The 17,838-nt window shown below is 40.0% G+C and overlaps 1 long non-coding RNA gene and 1 pseudogene across 9 annotated transcripts in view; both read left to right on the top strand.

Moving 5' to 3' along the window:
* The window catches only part of LOC118154464 (uncharacterized), a 924,399-nt gene that overhangs the window by 270,797 nt on the left and 635,764 nt on the right, over nucleotides 1–17,838 (top strand). The window lies entirely within an intron of this gene.
* LOC118154958 (U6 spliceosomal RNA) lies at nucleotides 14,625–14,720 on the top strand (annotated as a pseudogene).

A 17,838-nucleotide genomic window follows, 5' to 3' on the forward strand; every position in this document is an offset into this window, starting at 1 on the left:
AAACATTGTATTATTGGGTTCTCTTCATCTCTTAGTGACAGAAAACCTGAGTGGTCACAGCTGCATGTGCATGTGGATGTTTTATCAGTTTCATAGTGGCTTTCATCAGGGCTGGTTACTTGAAAGGCATGTATTGATGTTCCTGATGAACTGTAGTATGTGTAGGCCAAGTGGGAAAGGTTTTCATGGATGACATTGTTTTCTCCTCATTCTCCGTGGCTTTCATCAGCTCAGTATACAAATTTTTCTTCTCCACCTCTGATCTTCCCTCTCCCAGGCCACTGTGACTTGTCCAGGTAGAAACAGCCTTCTTCTGTCTCATGACTGGTACCTTTCCTCAGTTCCTGCCATCTGCAGCCAGGTATGCTGGATGCTGGAGAGAGCCCCAGACTTAGAGCTCTCTCCAAGTCTGCAGTTGGAGCAGAGCTCTTCCCTCAGAAGTTCTGCTGTGGGCTGAGTCATTTTACCTCTCTGGGCCCCAGATGGACCTTTGTAAAACGAACTGGAGGTGAGGAGGCGGATGAAGTGATGCTTCAGAGCCATGAGTGTTTGTGGCGCTCCACGTCTGATTCTCCTCAAAGGATCCTCATCACTTGTGGTCACATGACCTGGTTTCCCCAGGAGCATTTACACTATCTCAGACGAGGCTGCTTTTAATAAGTGCTCTCTGGTTGGTTTCTATGATGTAAGCTTCTCTTCATGCAGCTAAGAGATGATCACTTAAATAGATAAAAAGGGATTTTTTTTTTTTTAGACAAAGTCTCTCTCTGTTGCAGGCTGGACTGCAGTGGTGCCATCTTGGCTCACTGCAACCTCCGCCTCCCAAGTTTAAGTGATTCTTGTGCCTCAGCCTCCCAAGTAGCTGGGACTACAGGCACGCACCACCATACCCAGCTCATTTTTGTATTTTTAGTCAAGATGGGATTTCACCATGTTGGCCAGGATGGTCTTGATCTCCTAACCCTTGTGATCTGCCCACCTTGGCCTCCCAAAGTGCTGGAATTACAGGTGTGAGCCACCGTGCCTGGCCAAAAAGGAATATTTTAAAATCTGCTTTCTCAAATTCATCCTGGCTGCATTGCTATGGAACATGGCCCTGGAGCTGGCATTTCACTCTCTACTGACCATGCAACCTGGGACACGGGACTTAATTTCAGAAAACTCAGGGTCAGGAAGCAAGTACCTCATTGGACTAATTGAGAGCGTTCTTGCCCAGGAGGAGCTAGGTGCTTCTTATCCTCATGGCGTCTGGCACTTCAGACTCCATCCTGACACTTTTCTTTTTCTTTTTTTTTGAGACAGAGTTTCACTCTTCTTGCCCAGACTGGAGTGCAATGGTGCTATCTCGGCTTACTGCAACCTCCACCTCCAGGGTTCAAGCAGTTCTCCTGCCTCAGCCTCCAGAGTAGCTGGGATTACAGGATCTTGCCACCATGCCCAGCTAATTTTTTTTTTTTTAAATTTTTAGTGCAGGCGGGATTTCTCCATGTTGGTCAGGCTGGTCTGAAACTCCTGACCGCAGGTGATCCTCTCACCTTAGCCTCCCAAAGCGCTGGGATTACAAACATGAGTCACTGCTCCTAGCCCCATCCTGATACTTTTTATTCTGCACTGGACACTCTCGGACTCTCCTGAGGATAGGCACCACGGCTTACTCATCCATGGTGGCCATACCCACCTAAGACAGCATCTCATCAACCACAGTTGACCCGTAAAACCTCTGGCTTTGCTTTTCCCCCCTCCTTTTCTCTTATGTCCCCTCTGAAGCCTGTTCTCTAACCTCTCTGGGAACTCTAATATCTCTTTCATGCTTTTTTTAATTTAAAAATTTAGACTCAATGAGTTCTTTTGTTAATTTCAATTGATGAAACCCCAAACCAGAGACCAACACATGGTGGAGATCATCTTTCTGGAGGCAAATGTCTGTGCTTGATTTACATTCAGGTTGGGTTAAAACAACACCAGCTGGATGAAAAATTTTTAAAAAGCTTTAAAAGATGCTATTTCAAAATGCCTAGACATTTGGATTCATTGGACACAGCCAGGGTGTGGAGTGAGTTTTCCAGAGCTCAGATGCTTCTGACCCTTTTTTTCGGGGAAAAGCTGTGGTCAGAGTCACTTGTGGCCTTGTCTTCTCCAGTCTCTAATTTTTCACTCATCTTTTCCAAGACCTATTTCCCTGCCCTTTAATCATTTTTATTGCTTTCCCTGGCCCATCTCCAGGTCTTGACATCTCTCTTAAAATGTAGAGGCCACAAACTGGGTAAGGAACCCTAATGAGGAAAGCGACAATATGGAGTCCATTAGAAGGATTGATTCCCAGTCCCTGCATCTGCTGCTAATTTATCTTAGTTTTTAAAGTCACGTCTAGGAGGCTCCCTTGCTTTGAAACCGTGGTCCTCAACAACCCATCGTGCTTTCACTGCTGTGCCGCTCATGGGCCTACTATTCTGCAGCACAGACCTCCTTGGTTTGGATTGGCTTCTGATCAGGCTGCCTTGTCTTGTGTGTGTCTGCTTGGGTGAAGCTCTTCTATTTTTAAAGATCTGCCTGGAATTTAGTCTTACTTATCAATCTATAAACTCTCCATGGCTTTATCAAGCTCAGCAGCAAAAATGCTCAGTGCAGCTCTTTACCTGGTGAGCCACACAGAGGGGGCTGGGCTCTCTATCCAGAGTGTGCAATCATTGAGCTGTTCTGGCCACTCATCCCCACTCATCCTGAACTGTTGCTGCAGGAATTATGTTCATTGGTTCAGGCAGCAAAACACAGCCATCTCCATGACCTCAGTGGCTGGTATGAAAGTGGCCACCGTGGATTTGTAAAAAACAAATGGTGCAAAGTCTGCACTTGGTACTTTCTTATTCTAATATTCAATGAAAGCACAAAGCATGGATTTAAACTGTCACTCAGGGAAGTCCTGTGTATGTCAGGAGTGGGGTAGGTAAAGAGGGATTGCTTTACTGAATATTGTACAGAGTTCTCTGCTAAGTCACCCAAGGATGCTGCTTGGAGAATCCAGATACTCTTTGAGGTGTGGGATTTCCTGAGTGGGGTGTCTCAGGAACAGTCAGGCCCAGGATATACCTCACCAACTCAGGGCTATTGGATGCAGAGATTGAGTGTGGGCTTCAGTCCAGAAGTTCTAGTGCTTATCAACCCCTCTGGTCTTGTGCCAGTTGTGGGCCTTGGCCTTTTCATCTGCTTCTAAAAAAAGAATTTTGTGTGCCTATTTCTTAAGGTCTTGTGAGGATCAAACAACACAGTGGATGTTATAGGCTTTTGTATATGCTAAAGGATTCTATAGTAAGAGGCAAAAGATATATATATATATATGTTTAAATTAGGTTTGGTGGCACATAGGAGAGCAATATAGAGAAATGTCTCCCCCTCAGATTATATCCTGTTAATAAAAGGAAGAACCTAATTTATGCCCTGTGCCTGGGCCTCACAGGGCCATCCCACCTCCATGGAGCAAAGTGCTTAGCCCCACTCTAATTTGCTTTTGTCATGTCTGAAACAAGGATGTTTTACTTCTCCACTGTTTCCCAAACGTTCATCATTCAAATAACACTTCTGCTGTGAAGCCATGTCTACAGCTGTGGTCAATGCCCCTCATCAATGCCACTGTCTGTGTATCACTCACATGATTTAATCAGGACATTTTCTTCCAGTTGATTCACCCTTTAAACCAATTTAATACCCATTTAATTACAATTGTATAAAAGATTTTTTTACTATATAGCTTCATTCCTTCCCCCTTCCTTTGTGTTATTACCATAATTACATCTCTTTCCTCCCTTTTATTTTATTTTGTTTGATACATAATAATTATATATATTTATAGGGAACAGAAATATTAGAATACATGTACATAATGTGTGCTGATCAAATTATGGTAATTGTCATATTCATCACCTCTCCATCTTTATACATTACATGCCCATTAACATGGATTTATAATTATTGTTTGATTGTAGTTTCTTTTAAATTAGATAGTAGAAACAAAGAATTATAAACAAAATTCTTATATTCTGTATATAGTCTTTTAAACTTACCTATGTTGTTAACTTTACTGATGTGATTTACTTCTTTATCTGGATTTGAATAACTGTCCTATTGCTTTGGTCTAAAGGCTAGTTCAAGGGCAGGTCTAGAGATAGGCTCTTTCGGTTTTTGTCTCTCTGAAAATGTTTCAATTCCTGCTTTGTTTTTGAAGGATAATATTGCTGGACATAGAATTCTTTGTTGACATTCTTTAGCACTTTGAATATGTCATTCAGTATCTTCTGGCCTCTGTTTATGAGAAATCTCTGGTTTATGAGAAATCAGCTTACTGAGAATCCTTGAATGTGACACGTCTCTGTCTTGTGCTTTCAAGATTCTCTCTTTCAACATTTTGATTATGATGTATCTGGCTATGTATCTCTTTGAATGTACTCTACTTGCACTTTATTGAGTTTCTTAGACATGTAGATTAGTTTTCCCTCAAGTTTAGGAAGTTTTAATTCATTATTTCTTCAAATAGTCTTTCTGTCCCTTTTTCTGTCTCCCCTCCTTCTGAATTTCTTTTTATTCACATCTTGCTTTGTTGCTGATGTCCCAGAGGCCTTCAAAGTCAAGCTCATTTTCTTCATTCCACTTTCTTTCTGTTCTTCAAACTAGATAGTATCAATTGATTTATCTTCAAGTTTGCTGATACTCTCTTCTGCTTCTTCAAATTATCTGCTCAGCCCCTGTAGTGAAATGTTCATTTTAGTTGTTGTACTTTTCAACTCCAGAATTTCTATTAATTTTTCAAAAATATATTATTTTGATCCCTTTGTGAATATTTGCATTTAGTGGGACATTGTTTTAATAACTTACTTTAGTTCTTTAGACACACATTTTGTTAGCTCTTGGAGCACATTTAAAATAACAAATTTAAGATATTTTTCTAGTAAGCCCAAAGTCTATACTTCCTCAAGGAACAGTTTATATTAGTTGCTTAATTTCCTATTATAGAGTCATATTTTCTTGTTTCTTTGCATGCTTTGTAATTTCTGTTGTTGACTATTTAAAAGAATACATTGTAACCACTCTTGACATCATTCTCTCCCTCCCCAGAGTATATTGCTGTTGCTGCAATTTTTTAGCTGTTTTGTGTATTTAATAATATTTTTGAACAAATTCTATAAAGTCTGTATTCTTTGTTATTTGTGGCAGCTGAAGTCTCTATTTGGTTAGCCTGGTTGTTGACTAAGTATAGGAAGAGATTTCTGTAAAAACTGGAAACCAATAAATCTCCAAGTTAGGTCAAATACAAACAATCTTGCATGTGGAGTCTTCCAGAGTATCACTGGACAGGCCTAATCAGACAGTTCTGATAAAGACAAATCTTTGGGAAGGAGCCTTTAAAAAGATCTTCTTTTTCTCACTCTGGTGGCTCCAATACTGCACCAGGAATGTGGGGTATTACTGCAGGAAAGGGAAGTGAGGCATGAGAGTGAATCAAGGTAAAACACCACAGAGCTTACTGCTCTTACTAAGATTTGGCTGGTTTTCTTAAATATATGTTTCTCGAGTTGCTACAAGTCTTTGGAAAAATTGATTCTAATAATTTTTGCCAATTTTCTCCTTGTTTCTATGGAAAACAAAAGTTTTGCCAGTCTTTATTTCATCATTTATGCTGACTTCACACCTTCGTTTTTAAAAATTAATCATCTAAATGATAGTCATATCTGTTTGTAAAAAGAGCAGCGTGCTCTGGAATGTAAGTTTTTGGGGGTTCACATCCTGACTTTGCTAATTCCTACTTTGTGGCCTTTGGCGAGGTACTTAACTTTTCTGTGTATCAGCTTCCTTTTATAAATTGGGCATATTCATAGTACTCATCTCATAGGTTGATTGTGACTACAAAAAATGAGTTAATATGTGGAGAGTTCCCATAAGGATGCTTAGCACAGAATAAGCATTTGGTGAATCTTACCTGTTATGACAGTTACTCTAAATTTTCACTACAATTCTGCACAGTTGATAGGCCTCCTTCTCCTCCTCCTCCTCCTCCTCCATCACTACCCTTTCTTCTTCTTCTTGGTAGGGAGTTTTGTGGCTGGAGTGCAGTGGCACAACGTCGACTCACTGTAACCTCCACTTCCTGGATTCAAACAATTCTCTGCCTCAGCTTCCTGACTAGCTGGGATTATAGGTATGCACCACCATGCCTGGCTAATATTTTTGTATTTTTAGTAGAGACGGGGTTCACCATGTTGACCAGGCTGGTTTCGAACTCCTGACCTCAAGTAATGTGCTCACCCCAGTCTCTCAAACTGCTAGGATTGCAGGTGTGAGCCACTGTGTCTGACCCTGATAGTCCAACTTCTACACTGAGGTTGATCGAATGACTTAAAGAAGTCACAGAGGTAGTGAGTGATTGATTCAACCAATCTTGAAGAGTTGTTGCAAGGATTAGAGATAATGTGTAAAATTTTCAGGTCATGTTTAGATGCTGCTTGTTAAGTGGGAACCACTCCTACAAATTATGGCTCTAGTATTTTCTCCATAGTGGTAAATAGTGCAGAGTTCTTTGACTATGATGAGTATATGTCTTTATATATATATATATAGGTTTTTTTTAGATTGGTATATGCATTTATATTTAAATGTATCTTGAAGTTGCATGAGGGTTTTGCCAAAACTTTTCTTCTGTTCAATATTCAAGTTTTGGCAGAGTTCAAAGACTGGGAAGCAAGGATCAGCCATGATGGGCCTTTGGGTTCATAGATGAGCAAGGGTACCCCAATATGCGGGCTCGGCACATTGTGGAACTTATCCTCAGTTCTGAAGACCTTTAGAGGAGAAGGCAAGTAAAAGGTCTTTCAAATCATAGTGAATGGCATAAAAGCAGGGACCAGGAGTAGCTAAAAATGGAACAGGTGGCTTACATAAATACCAGCTGTGCATTGCAGCTGGTTTCACTGCCAGTTTATAATGTTGTCCGTGGCTATTTTACAACAGTTTTCTTTATTCCTGACATTGTTGTAAATCTTGCTGTAAACTTGTTCTAATGCAGCAGAAAGGCTATGAAATGAAATGGGAAGCTCCAAGGATCCGTTGATTGTAGTGGAATGGAAGGGAGGCTGAGGATGCCCAGAGAGGAAATAAAGGAAAGCTGGGGGGAAATATTAGTGGGCTGAATGTCTCATTATGTACGAGAATTTGTCCTCTCAAGTCAGTTATTGTGAGCAAGAGCAGATAGCACTTTTAGGATGCATCCACCAGGTGGCACCATCGAAAACGCTTCTTAGAAGGACTCTTAGTTTCTTAGAACAGTAAACCTGTGATTTTTAGAGGTGGAAAAAATACTTACTCATTTTTGGAGAGGGAATGCATGGTGTGTGTTACATTATCTTCTGTGCTTTTTGTATTTGTGTGTATATATTGTAGTGTTAAACATTGTAAGACCCCTTTCTCAAGAGATAAAATGTCAACTTGGCTCAATTTTGTAGGGTAGATTTGAGCCAAGCATCCCAGATTTAGGGATATCTTTTTATGTGTTCTGGATAATATTAATATACTTTGAGTTTTCTTCTCTTTTTTAGCCTGGGACTATCTAAGCCTTTATACTTTTAATTTTCCTTTTCATCATCTCTGCCAAGAGGTAAAGGAGACTACTAAGTAGCCCTTTCCACTTCTCCTCCCAACAGCTGGCTGCTGGCTCTGCCTCTAACTGGTCCCTTCTAGGGTGTACTTCCAAGGCTGTGGAAGCAGAGAATGCTTGAAGGGAGGTACTCATGATTCTTAAAATTATGCACTAAGGGACAACACAGAATTGGAATCCAAGAAAGTTGACTTTCTGGCCCATTCTGCCACTTTTTTTCTAGTTCATTACTTAATTCAAGGGTTATTGCAAGGATTAAAGAAGGTCATGTGTGCAAAGTGCTCAGTATATGAACTGATACATGCTAGGTACTGAATGCATCTAAGAAAAGGCAGGGTTTTCGTTGTTGTTGTTTGCTTGTTTTTTGTTTTTTTGAGACGATGTCTCTCTCTGTCGCCAGGCTGGAGTGCAGTGGCACAATCTTGGCTCACTGTAACCTCTACCTCTTGGGTTCAAGCGATTCTCCTGCCTCACCCTCCTGAGTAGCTGGGACTACAGGCACGCACCACCATGCCCAGCTAATTTTTGCATTTTTAGTAGGTATGGGGTTTCCCCATGTTGGCCAGGATGATCTTGATCTATTAACCTCGTGATCCACCTGCCTTGGTCTCCCAAAGTCCTGGGATTACAGCCACTGCACCAGCTCAAAGTTTTTAAAAAATAATATATGTATATTAAACGAATATCTTTTCAGCAGGGGCCAAAGAACCTTCTTGTCCACCTCAGATTTTTTCTCACTTTTAAAAATCAAGTACGATGCGAGGAACCAGGAACTGAGATTTGGTGTTAATCTTCATTCTTGGTGCCCAGGGTTGGCCTTGCCATCGGCGATGAGACAGGCTATTTTTGACATTGAGTTGTCCAGCATTCTCTAATCTGCTGGAAAGATTTAGCGAATAACAGAGGCAGGCTCTACTCTTGTTTCCCACTGGAAAAGGCAAGAGTAGACTGGAGACAGAGCCCCTCTGAGGGCTAAATTCACACTGCACGCTGCATGTGAAAACTACAACAGGGAGTTAGAGATGCCCGGGACAGTTGCAATTTTCACTGTCCATTTATCTATGATCATTTCTGTAAGGAAGATTGATGGATGCAGGGGGGTGAGGATGGGGTGGAGGAAGTCACTGCTGCATAGCGATGCACACAAATTGATATTTCATCAGAAGGGAGCTCTTGATGGTTGTTTTCCTGGCAAGCTGGAGATGACGGACAGTCTCTACTAACCATGTGGTTTATCCCTCCTGTCAAGTACATAGTCCTGCAAGGAGCTGCTTAATGAACCAGAGGTCCTACCTCTTAAGTACCTCACCAACTCATATGTGTGCATGTCACTCGGGCGTGAATTGAGCAGGAGCTGATGGATACTGTTTAGAGCCATGCCAGTGAGGAGCTCTTTGCACAGCTTGACTCTGGAGCCTCAAGTTCAACTTTCATGGGGTCAACAGGGGAGCCAGGCTGGGCAGAAGGTCCTGGGAACCAAAGCAAATGATCTGAGAGTTTGAGAGCATAGTGGAGGGACTGTATTTGTGTCTTCTCTGGTTGCAGTACCCCAAGTCCTTGCAGACTCAAGTGGCCTATTTGCAATTTTACATACTTTCTGAGCCCTGGCTGGTAACATTAATACTCACAGTGGCCCAGCGTCAGGGCTATAGAGTGGTGACTACTTGGCAGAATGGGAGCTTGCTCAGATGACAAGATAAATTGTACTGGTTAAACAAAGTTTAAGTGCAGTGCCTGGACTTTGTTTTCATCTTTCTTGTGGACTCTACAAGCACCTATGCACAGCATTCTAGAAATTCTGCTCCCATCCCTCCTGTCTCATGTCATACTCCCAATTCCAGGGGGGATGCAGTCTTCCTGTGTCATGTGAGAAATTCCTTTCTCATGGGAAGCAGGTGGCATTCCCAGACTCTCCTTGGCCTGGCTGTTGGTAAGTACAGGAACACAAGGTGTTTGAATCTCTTGTCAGAGATGGGATGCATAGTGAAGACTTTGTGTCTACAGGATCCTGCAGAACAAAGGCCTTGTGAAGGTTTGGTTAAGATGGAGAGGCCAGTTGACAGTGTACCATGGGCTAGACTGTCCATGACATGGAGGAAAAGGCAGAGGTGGGCTGTAAGTTTCCAGAAGAGGAGGATGGAGGAGAGCCTGCCAAGCTCCTGCCTGATGCCTTTGGATGGGGCCTACTGGCTTGCCGTGTGTGTGTGTGTGTGTGTGTGTGTGTGTGTGTGTGTGTGTGTATGTTATTTGCCCCAAATGAAGCAAGAGAGCAGTGATCCAGTGTCTTCTGCGTGTCTGACCTCATGAAGACAGTAGAAATGGTTGGATCAGGCCCATTGCCATGTTTGGCTTACTCATGTCTCCTGGGATTGGCTGCCTGGTGATCATCCCTCTGCCATCCCCTTGACTGCCCTGTGAGTGATGTTCACTCTGAGATCCCAGGCCACTCAGAAAAACTGAAGATTCTCAAGTTCAGATGCAGGTACTGGTGGTGGGGAGCTTTGATCTTCTGTAACTGGAGGATCCTTTTTCAGAATAGTAATACAATTTGTGAATTAATAAAATTAGGTATTGAAAGAGGCTATGTGAAAAGAATATAAATCACAAGCTACACAATTTTTAAATTGACAAAACTACAAGTATCACAAAATAACATCATATTTTAAATTAATTATCTGCCTGGAATACTGTGTAATTTTTTTGTTTATCTTTTGACTGCATTGTCTTTGATAGCAGTTTTTTTTTATATTGCTTTTTATATAGAGCATCTCAAGATAATCTTGAGGAAGAAGGTAATGTGTGCAAAGTGCTCAGTATATGAACTGGTACATGCTAGTACAGGAAGAGGAATGACTGGCTGAAGGTGACAGTGAGTGACAGAGATGAGGCCCCTGGCAAGGTGCACTAGGTGCACCAGTATACTCTACCTTTGCATGACTGTAAGCCATTAAAGTCTCATCAGAAGTCATTGTGAGTTAATGCATGAAACAAATACAGGTGCAGATGTCTAGAAGCAACAATGGCATTTCCACTGAAGCCACACATTGAAGGTTTATTGTAAAATGTTGCACTGAATACTTTATACACACCTGTCATGGTTAGTCATTATTGCAATTTTCTCCACTCTGTGGGTTACGTGCCCCTTGCTGACCCACAATACCATACTGCAAGGTAGGCTGTGTATTGGCCAGGTGCATACCTGGCGAAGGTCTGCTCTGCTTAGGCTCAGCTGTAGATGGGCCCTGTGAGGTCTGGATGGGTCATGAGGGCTGTGTACCCCAGGACTGGGCTTGTGGGCAGAAGAGTCATAGGGCACTCTGGCCAGGAAAAGGGAAAGGGTCCTGTGTCTACCTGGTGTTCTGTGGAGTGCATCCACACTGTAGGGAAAGGCTCAGGTCTGAAGAGGAGGCATAGACTTTGTGTCTTCAGGACCCAGCAGAACAGAGGCCTTGTGGAGGTTTGGTCCAATTAAGAAATTGGTTAAGATCAAGTACTCAGAAATATAAAAACAGAAAGAACATACATTGTTGGCATGAGTGTAAACTGATATAAACACTTCAAAAAGCATTATCTTATAAACTTGAATCCAAGTAAGTCCTGTGAACCCATTGATTCTCTCTATACCTGGGAGAAATTGCTGCCCCTGGTTCCTAAAAAAGCATGTACAAGGGAATGTTTTTAGCAGCCTTTATAGTAGCCAGAATGAGAATAATGTCCAAATATAGGAAAATAGATATATAAAAGCTGGGTATATTTACTCAGTGGGATATGATACAACTGTGGCAATGAGTGACCCGGAGCTGCCACCATCATGAAACGGATGGATAACAGTGAGCCTCCAAATTTCAGAGACAGTAATATAAGATGATACCATTTTTATCAAGCTAAAAACCAAGCTAAGCTAAACAGTATATTGTTTAGAAATACAGACATAATCTGGAATTTTTTTTTTAAGAAGGATATGCACAAAACTACAAATAGTTGTTCCCTCTGGGGCAGAGGCAGAGGAGTGCAGTCAGGGGGCCTTAAGGGGGTTCCTATGTTGGACATGGTCTCATTCCGAGCTTGGTGGTTGAGTTGAGTACTGGTTTTATGAGTATGCCTCATAACTCTGACATACATTGTATGTGTTTTATTGCCTCTATCAAGTATTACACAATCTAAACAGCCTTGTCCTCCATGCAGCTCCTGACAGGTGATGACAGTTTTCATAAATTATCCAAATCAGAAAAAAACTGAGATACCATGAAATACTGTGAAATTCCCTCCTTCTGAAGGAGGGAATCCCGTATAGGTCACTTCTCTTGCCTGACTGCACATGCTTGCTGGTGTATAGGTGGGGAACAGCCAGCAACTCACAGGGGCGGGAAGGCGGATCTTGCTACCATTCTCTGACCCATTTCCAATCCTCTACCTTATACATCTGTATCCATTTCCGAGATCAGACCTCTTTGTTTTAGCTGTTCCAGAAAGGGCCCTGTGAGTATTGGAGTGTGGTAGTTGCTGCATGGAGTTGAATGGGATCCTGGGGTTCACGACTCCTCAGTTTCAGGTTCCAAATGCATAGCTGTTTGTAGGCCCTTTTTCTATCCATGCCAGGTATCTTCAGGCCCTGAGCCCTCAGGAAGGGTCAGAGAGAACTGCTGTGCTCCTGCCCCACATCCTCCAAATTGAGTGCCTGCATTTCTGTCCCAGGGCTCTCCAGATTCCAAATATCACTCACTCTTCTCCACAGTGGCTTCCTCTCTTCTTCTCTTTGTCCTTGTCATTTTCTTAAATCATTTTTAGTAATTTCATGCCATTTTGAGCAGTCCATTTCCTAGGCTCAAGTCACCATCCCTGGAGGTCAGGGCACCTTCCTGTATTGAAATTTGCCTTTTCTTTTATAAGTGAGTAAAGAAAAGACGTTCTGGCTACTTGGATCATCCAGAAGGTTTCCTGTTGGTGGAGGTTTGGGAGGAATGAACCATAGACCTCTTGGCCTGCTGCTGTTTCTGGTCTGACAGGCACAGCCCCTCCCTCTGCAGTTCCTGGAAGGCTGCTGGATTCTGAAGAAGCTTTTCTTAAATAGCCCTGACATTGCAATTTTCATCACCATCACTACCTCTTTTTTTTCTTGCAACTTTAAATTTTAAGATGTTTATAACAGTGTTAAATTTTCACTCTGATTTCACAATCATAAGGCAGATATAGCATGCTTATCAAAGGGATTACTTTTTGTACTTTACACACTAATTTATCTCTTTCAGGTAGAATGCATTATTTAATCTGTTTTAAAAGATTAAATTATTTTATGCCTTTACATTACAAGGGGTGACACTGGCTTCTTCTGACAATGGCACCTAGCCAAGCAGAAACTTCCACTTGTGCCTGCCACCGCCTCAGGTACCAAGCCAATGGATTGAACTTTGTAGGCCTGTAGACAAATGCAGAGCTCAAGTTAATTTAGAAAATACCATGCATAACCTGGCATTCTCTTTCTAACCCCATACAGTCAAGACAGACTTAAGGCATGAACATGTCATTTCAGCTGCCAAAGTAATGAAACCAACAGCCAAGAGCTGATAGTAATTCAGGATTATTGAAGACAAAGCAACTTAGCATGACATTTGAATAGGTTTGTGTGTTTCTTCCAGCTCATATTTTAAATCAGAACATCATTCAAATGGACTTTCTGTAATATGCTATGAACATACTTAAAAGGCAAAATAGAAATGTCCATTGAATCATAATTGTCAATGTCATAGACAAGGTTATAGAAGTATACCTGTCACATCCTTTTTAGATTCCTCATCTTTACTAATGCTGTTTTCCCAGTGACTGGATTTAATCAAGTTCTCCCATCTACTTCTGACATAGGTGAAACTGTCTTCATAACCAGGTTGGAAATAGGAGCATCTATTTAAGATCACATTTATACTTGAAATATCTCTCCCCAGTAAGGAAAGATAATATTGTCACTTAGTACTTGGGGTGGATGATGATATTAAATGCTTTTCTTCAAAGGCAACATAGTTGTTAAATTAAGGCCTTGTCTGAAATTGTAGAGACTTTAGCATCTTTGAAGGGAGATGGCCAGGCATGTTTCCAAGAAGTCATCAATTTTTCACTCTTCTTTCTTGTCCCTTTGGAAAACAGAGTTTAGATAGCTGACCATGCTGCCCATTATAACCTTGAGATATAAGATTTATTGAGGAATCATTTATATACAGTAAAATTTTCTTTTATTTGGTGCTGAGTCCTGTGCATTTGACAAATATATAGAATTGTGTAATAACCAGTGCATCCCCCAAAAAGTTACTTCTTGCCTCTCTGCAGTCAGCCTCCTTTTTCATTCCCAGCCTCTGATAACCACTTTCTCTCTTTATAGTTTTACCTTTTCCAGAATGTTATTTAAATGGCATCAGAGAGCATGATGGCTTTTGTATCTAGCTGTTTTCACTTAGCATGCTTTTGAGATTCATTCATGTTATTTCAGCATAAGTTCTTTCTGTTTTTCTTTTTCTTTTCTTTTGGTAACATTTTAGTGCATGGATATATCAAAATGTATTTATCCATTCACCAGTTGGGGAACATTTGGGTCATTTTTAATTTTTGGCAATTTCAAATCAAGTTGTATGAACATTAACATACAGATATTTGTGCGAATGTATATTTTCACTTCTCTGGAGTAAATACATAGGAGTGGGGTTGCTGGGTCACATGGCAGGTGGAGGTTTACTTTTATAAAAACTACCAAACTCTTGGTAAAGTAGCTGCACCATTTTGCATCCCTACCAATAGTAAGTACTGTTTAGGAGAGTTCCAGTTGCTTCATATATTCACCAGTTCTAAGTATCGCCACTTAAAAACATTAGCTATTCTAATATGTATATAGTGGTATTTCCTTGTGGTTTTGATTCTTCCTCACAACGTCAAGCATCTCTATATAGGTTTATTTGCCATATGAATCTCTTCTTTAACAGAGCCTGTTCATACAGTAACTTTTTGGCCATTTGAAAATGGGTTTTCATTGGAACAATACAGAGATTAGCATGGCCCCATACAAGGATGACAAATTCATGCAGCATTCCATATTTTTTAAGAAACAGATTTTCACAAAAACAAACAAGTATGTAGTCCATAGACTCTAAAAAGCAATTACACAATAAAACTACAAAGTAACCAGCTAACAACTTCACAATAAGATCAAAACCTCACATATCAATATTAACCTTGAATGTAAATGGCCTAAATGCTTCCCTTAAAAGGCACACAGTAGAAAGTTTGCTAAAAAAAGATAAGATCCTTCATCTTCCATCTTCAAGAGATCTATCTCACTTGTAACAATGCCCATAGGCTCACACTAAAGGGGTAGAGAGAGATCTATCACAAATGGAAAAGAAAAAAGAGCAGGAATCATTATTCTTATATCAGGTAAAACAGACTTTTAACAACAGTAAAAAAGAAACAAAGAAGGGTATTATGTAATGAAAAAGGGTTCAATTCAACAAGACTTAACTAACCTAAATATATAAATACCCAATTGAAGCACCCAGATTCATAAAGCAATTACTTCCAGACAAATGAAAAGTCTTATATAACCCACACAATAATAGTGGGAGACTTCAACATCCTACCGATGGTGTTCAACACATCATTGAGGCAAAAAATTAACAAAGAAATACTAGACTTAAATTTGATACTTGACTGATTTGACTTAATAGATATCTACAGACCACTCCATCCATCAACTACAGAATATACATTCTTCTTCTTTGCACATAAAACATCCTCTAAGATCAACCACAAGTTTCAGCCAAAAAATGTTTAAATACATTCTAAAACAATCAGAATCATACCAACCATACTTTGGGACCACAGTGGAATAAAAGTAGAAATTAATACCAGGAAGAGACCAAGAAGATCTCTCAAAACCACACAATTGCAAGAAATTAAACAACTTGCTCCTGGATTACTTCTGGGTGAACAACAAAATTACAGTGGAAACTAAAACAGTATTTGAAATAAATGAAAACAGAAACATGATGCAGCAAATTCTCTGGATACAACAAAAGAATTGTTAAGAGGAAAGTATATAGCTCTAAAAGCTGACATCAAGCAGTTAGAAAGATCTCAGATTAACACTCTAACATCACACCAAGAGTAACTTAAAAAGCAAGAACAAACCAACCTCAAAGCTAGCAGAAGAAAATAAATAACTGAAATTAGAGCAGAACCGAATGAAACTGAAACAGCAAAATCCATACAAAAGATTCATAAAACTGAAAGTTGGCTGTTTGAAAAAATAAATTTGATAGACTGCAAAAACCAAGTAAGCACAGAGGTGACAAAGGTGATATAATCAATTCCAGAGAAATACAAAAGGTCCTCAGAGACTATTATGAACACATCTATGCGTATGAAATAGAAAATGTAGAGGAATGGACAAATTTCTGGAAACATACAACTTCCCAGGATTGAATCAGGAAGAATTAAAACCCCTAACAGACCAATATCAGTTAGGGGTTTTAATTCTTCCTGATTGAATTAAATTGAATCAGTTTAATTCAAATTCAATTCAAAATTGAATCAGTTAAAAAGAAGTGAAGCACAAAAAGCCCTGAACCAGATAGATTCAGAGCTGTATTCTATCAGAGAATTGCTGGTACCAAATCTTCTAAAATTATTACAAGAAATCGTGGAGGAGGAACCCCTCCCTAACTGATTGTACGAAGCTCACATCACCCTGATGCCAAAACCTGGCAAAGACACAATGAAAAAAGAAAACCACAGGCCAATATTCCTGATGCACATACCTCCATAAATCCTCAACAAAATATTAGCAAACCAAATCCACTAGCAAACCAAATCCACCAGCACACCAAAAGGTTATTTCATCACAATCAGGTAGGCTTTCATCCTGGGATGCAAGGTTGGTTCAACATATGAAAATCTGAATATGACTCACTACATAAAGAGAATTAAAAACAAAAATCATATGATCATCTCAATAGACACAGAGAAAACTTTTGACATAATTCAACATCCCTTCATGATAAAAACCCTCAACAAACTTGGCATTGAAGAAACATCTCTCAAAATAATAAGAGCCATCTATGACAAACCCATAGCTAACGTCATCCTGAACAGGCAAAAGCTGGATGCACTCCCTTTAATAAGAACAAAAATAAGCTACAGATGCCCATTCTCACCACTTCTAATTGCCATAGTACTGGAATTCCTAGCCAGAGCAATCAGGAAAGATAATTAAATGAAAGGTATCCAAATAGGAAAAATAAGATGTCAAATCATCTCTCTTTGCTGATGATATAATTCTGGACTTAGAAAACCCTACAGACTCATCCAAAAGGTTCCTTGACCTGATAAATGACTTTGTCAAGGTTTCAGGATACAATGTCAATGTACAAAACTTGGTAGCATTTCTATCCATCTATAACATTCAAGCTGAGAGCTAAGAACCCAATCTCTTTTACAATAGCAATAAAAAATAAAATACCAAAGAATACATCTAATCAAGAAGGTGAAAATTATCTGCAAAGAGAACTACAAAATACTGCTGAAAGAATCAGAGATGACACAAACAAATGGGAAAATATTTCATGCTTGTGGATTGGAAGAATTAATATTGTTAAAATGGTGATACTTCCCAAAGCTATCTACAGATTCAGAATGATTAAACTACTAATGTCATTTTTCACAGAATTAGAATAAACCATTATAAAATTCATATGGAATCATAAAGAATAAAATTGGACTGCTACCTATCACCACATACAAAAATTAACTCAGGATGAATCAAGGATTTAAATGTGAGACTTCAAACAATAAAAATCCTAGAAGAAAACCCAGGAAATACCATTCAGCACATAGCCTTGCAAGTAATTTTTTGACTAAGTCCTCAAAAACAATTGCAACAAAACCAAAAATTGACTAGTGGTCCCTGATAAACTAAAGAGCTTTTGCATAGCAAAATAAACTATCAACAGAGTAGAGAGACAACCCACAGAATGAGAAAATATCTGCAAACTATTATCTGACAAAAATTGAACATCCACTTCCATCACCCTGTGTACTAATTTCCTGCTAGCTTTTCCTCACCACAAGATATACAGACAAAGGCATGGTTCATCAAGCTTTGGGAAATAGGAGGTCAGATTTTCTGGGAGGGGCCCATGGCCCATGGGGAGGCTTTGTTA

This window comes from Callithrix jacchus, chromosome 6 (assembly GCF_049354715.1).
Source record: "Callithrix jacchus isolate 240 chromosome 6, calJac240_pri, whole genome shotgun sequence".
Classification (NCBI taxonomy): Eukaryota; Metazoa; Chordata; class Mammalia; order Primates; family Cebidae; genus Callithrix; species Callithrix jacchus.